Genomic DNA, 5,000 nt, shown 5'->3' on the forward strand with positions numbered 1-5,000 from the left:
AATTCCTACTCTCCGCGCGCCACCTGCACTCGATAGGAAAATGCGTGAATGGCCTGGAATGAATCACCTCATCTCTCTCTCTCTCTCTCTCTCTCTCTCTCTCTCTCTCTCTCTCTCTCGTTCTGGGAAATGATTGGTCGATTTTGTTGGGTGGAAATCGGAAGACCACCGGGAAAGGTAACCATTTATTTTCTAATAATATTATTCGAATTTAGTATTGATCTGTCCACTGAGATCTGGCTAAACCAGCCCAGCTGAGAGCCGGTCCCAAGCCCGGATACATGAGTGCTAGAGTCATCTCTGAAAAATCTGCCTGTTATTATGAAAAATGTGCCGTTCAAGACAGAAGTAGCTGGAGGAGGTTCATTAAAAACCGCGACCCCGACTAAGGATTAAGCTATTAACCTGAGAAGAAGATAAAGCGTCATGAAAGAAATGAGCCGTTCAAGACTGAAACAGCTGGATGAGGCTCAATAAAAACAGCGACCCCGACAGGGAATTAAGCCGAGAGAATAAAGAAGACGATTTGACATCAAAATTAGACAAAGCGTCATGAAAGAAGGCATTTCGGTGGTAATATATAGAAATAACAGAAGCACTGCAAAATGGTTCTTCAGTTGAACCGATCAGTCAAATCTGGGGAATTCTAATGACACGAAAAGGTGTATATCAATGTGAATCCGTAATATATATTTGTTTGCTATGTAAATATATTTATATGCTGCAAACCTATGTACAAAAAGATAACATATCTAAATTGCAAATCGATAAATATATCTACATATTGCAGAACGATCAATCTATCTATTGATTGCAATAATATAAATATATCTATGTATCACAGAACGATAACTATATCACGATGGCAAAAAGATAAATATCTTATACACTGCAAAACAAAAAATATATCTAGATTGCAGAGAGACAAATTTATCTCAAGTGCAAAAAGATAAATATACGTAAACATTGCAAATCTATAAAATAAATATATCTAGATTGCAGAAAGATAAACATAATTCAATTGCAAAAAGATAAACATACTTAAACATAGAAAAACAATAAATATATCTAGACTGCAGAACGATAAATATACCTCGATTTAAAAAAGATAAACATACTTAAACATTTTTAAACAATAAATATATCAAGATTGCAGAAAGATAAATATATCTCGATGGCAAAAAGATAAATATACTTATACACTGCAAAACAATAAATATATCTAGATTGCAGAACGATAAAAATATCTATATATATTGCAGAAGGATAAATATATCATTATTATATTGCAAAACGATCGTAAAGTTCTTTGCAGGTCGTACCTATCCCAAGCATTTAATCCCCAAAACAGTCATAGAGGAAAAATGAGCGAAAACCAAGAGAAGATGAGAGAGCGGCGCAGAGACGCACAACGACAGTAAAGGGACAAATTAGACCAATCTATTCAGTGATTTTCGCATGATAGCTACCTCCCTGCCTCTCTCTCTCCCGCATAATCTCCCACAAATGGAGCGACGGACATTTCCCAGTACCTCGGGCGATGATAAATGCGTTAATGGACTTTAATGAATGCTTTGGCGATGCCGTAATCGCTGATGTCTTCCTTGATATTAAGAATAAAAAAAAAAATAGCGGTAGTTCATTTCGTGCAAATGTTCGTCTCTTATTCATTTTTTCCATTGGGGTAAATGACAGAAAGACGAGTCTTGGCAGTAGTGAATTACCGTGATGTCTGCTGTGAAATGCTCGTGTGGCGGTGCATAGTATACATGTATATATGTATTTAGGTGTATGTATGTATGTATATATATATATATATATATATATATATATATATATATATATATACATGTATATATATATATATATATATATATATATATATATATATATATATATGATATATATATATATATATATATATATATATGATATATATATATATATATATACACACACACACAGACACCCACATACACACATATATATAATATACATATATAAAATGTATGCATGTACGTGTGTGTGTGTGTGTGTGATCGCTCCTTAGGTGAACAGTGCAATACTGATGAGGTGAGGCATGAATGCTGAATACGGAAGTATGTTGGTGTGATTTCTTAGTTAGTTACAGAAGAAGAAACGAAAAGGAAGTGTTGAGAGTAATAAGGACACGAAGTTCGATAAACAGCACACACAAGAAGTAACCTTTCTAAAATGATTTTATTATCATTGACATTTTGCATTAAGGAATTGCATCAAGATCAAGACGTAAGGAAACCCTTGCATGTAGCGTGTGAAGATTCTATTTTTTTTTTTCGTCATGAGTTAAATTTTTCGCAGCTGTTACAACAAAATTTATCCGAAAAGTTTTTGATGAAAAATTGTCACATCTTAATTGACTTGTTCATGTTTATTTTTTTTGTTTAGATAATTAAATCTGTCCACTATAATGTTATGTATGAATGCTTTACACGAAGAAATTATTAATCTTGGAATCCTTTAGTACACGAAGATGTCATTTTCCTTATATATATTTCATATTTAATAATTTTGCAGTGATTTGATGGCAGCTTTTGACTGTCTTCATCTTAAATCTACAATACTAATCATGTGACTAGCATAGCTATTTCATCTACTCGACATTTTCTTCTGCAGTTGCTCCCATTCCATGACTTTGTTCCAAACATCTAACAAGCGAGAAATCTACACGAATACCCAATTTGTAAATGTATTTCATATCTAATAATTTTGCAGCATAAATACATAACAATTCTCTCGTGGCTAACATATCTCTTTCATCTTCCACTGTTCGTTCATATTTCCCCAAAAGATTCTCCCATTCTATGGCGTTTCTCCTACCACCTAACATATTAGTAATGTACAAAAATACCCCAATTTACCGCCTTGACAAGCGGGGGGTGGGGGGGCGGCCCCCCAATTGCCCAGACCTGACCCAGAAGACAAAAGGTTCGAAGGTTGTCCTTTGGGCGCGTTTTTATTGACCAAAACCGCAGGAGCAGCATCAGCAGATGCAGCAGACCGAAATGGCTTTGCCGCCAATGGAATTCACCTTAAGGGGGATCGAGTGTTTGTGTAAGCTCTCCCTCTCTTAAAGAACCCTGGAACCTCGTAAGGGTTCCAGCTGCCTACGGTTATGGGACCCCGAGTGGCCATCTGTCCCATTCGTCTTATAGAAAATACGCCCGGACCTCAACAGCTACCGCCTTCTTCTCTCTCTCTCTCTCTCTCTCTCTCTCTCTCTCTCTCTCTCTCTCTCTCCATAGCCAATCCGACCCCTTGCTACTTTATCATTCTGTTTTTACCTGATGTCAGGGGGCTGCCTTCTACGTCTTGCCTCTTTTTATGAGGCTTTTTTATTTTTATTTTTTTTTGGGGGGGTCCTCTGTATCTATTTGATTTTATTGGCTGTTTATCCGCTGGTAAACCGACGAAATTAGCTTTTTAAAAAAAGGTAATGGTACCTACATACACATCAACATAATATATATATACATATATATATATATATATATATATATATATATATATATATATATATATATATTATATACTATATATATATATATATATATATATATATATATATTTATATATATTTATATATATATATATATATATATATATGATATATATATATATTGTAATATATATATATAATATATTTATAATATATATATTATATATAATATTATATATTATGTATATACTTATAAATGTGTGTTGTTATACACAGACACATAATATATATATATATATATATATATCTATCTATATATAAAACCCAGTTATTCCCATACTACTAACGAATTCTTCTCAATGAAAAAAAGGCCGCACAAACATATATATCTACACTGGACTTTAAATTTGACTCTAATCGCAATAAAACCATCTTCAGTTTTCCTTTCCATGCAAATTAATCGTTACAAATCATTTAACTCTGAATAATAAATACAGAAACCCATAGAAAATCACATCAAACGCCACCTATTTATAGGAATAAAGTCCCAGACTATAAATATAGGAGATTAAGCTTCGACCGCGTTTGTTGACAATGATCTCCTGAACTGAATGTTTGAACCGCGTTTTTATTTTTAAGCGGATTTACGATCATTACAAAAGTAAGCACATAATGTGATTAGGCTTTGGCAATTACAACTGGTGTAGTACACCCACTGAGATAAATAGGTATAAAGTGTAGGTATGAGTGAATTGAAGTAGTACATCCATTGAGATACACAGGTAGAAAACGTAGGTATGAGTGAACTGAATATGGAATTTAGCCCAAAAGCCAAGCACTGGGACCTATGAGGCCATTCGGCGCTGAAATGGAAACTGACAGTAAAAAGGGTTCATAGGTGTAACAGGAGGAAAACCTCAAAAACAGTTACACTATGAAGCAATTGTGAGGAGAGGGTGGAAAGTAAGATGGAAGAAAGAGAATATGAAAGGAGGTAGAGTAAAAGGAACTGAAAGTAATTACAGCGCGAGGTCGAAGGCACGCTGCAAAGAACTTTAAGTAATGCCTACAGTGCACCACCCAGGCAAGTGGTTTACTCCCTATGTTCTCCGTCATCTACATCAGCCTGTTTGTTCTAAATAAGAAACGATATGGAAGCTGAAAAATTTTATATGAAGAGAGCAATTGGGGATATAATTAAACCCTTTTCATTCCTGGGAATTATAATATATTCGTACTTTTATAGTTTGTGTGTCTTTGTCCATAGTTCATGCGCAGATCTGATGCATACTGGCACATACAAACGTCAGTGTCATGCTTTAATATGAGAGCGAACACGACTGACTGAGTTTTCAGGTAAAATGATTTTCGCTTTCGATAACTTGATAAAGGAACAAAAAAAAATCATTTTAACTGCTTTCACAGCATATTTTTAAATCTGCTTTTCTGTTGAGAGATTATATAAACAATCAAATCTGTTTTTCATGATTTTACATCTAACGTGAGTCAAATTTGTTAGGAT

At 34.2% G+C, this 5,000-nt stretch overlaps 1 long non-coding RNA gene across 1 annotated transcript in view; it reads right to left on the minus strand.

Annotated features, from left to right (window-relative positions):
• Positions 1-5,000, minus strand: part of LOC135225428 (uncharacterized) — a 168,328-nt gene that overhangs the window by 110,612 nt on the left and 52,716 nt on the right. The gene's annotated exons all lie outside the window — the stretch shown is intronic.

Source organism: Macrobrachium nipponense, chromosome 13, assembly GCF_015104395.2.
Source record: "Macrobrachium nipponense isolate FS-2020 chromosome 13, ASM1510439v2, whole genome shotgun sequence".
NCBI lineage: Eukaryota > Metazoa > Arthropoda > Malacostraca > Decapoda > Palaemonidae > Macrobrachium > Macrobrachium nipponense.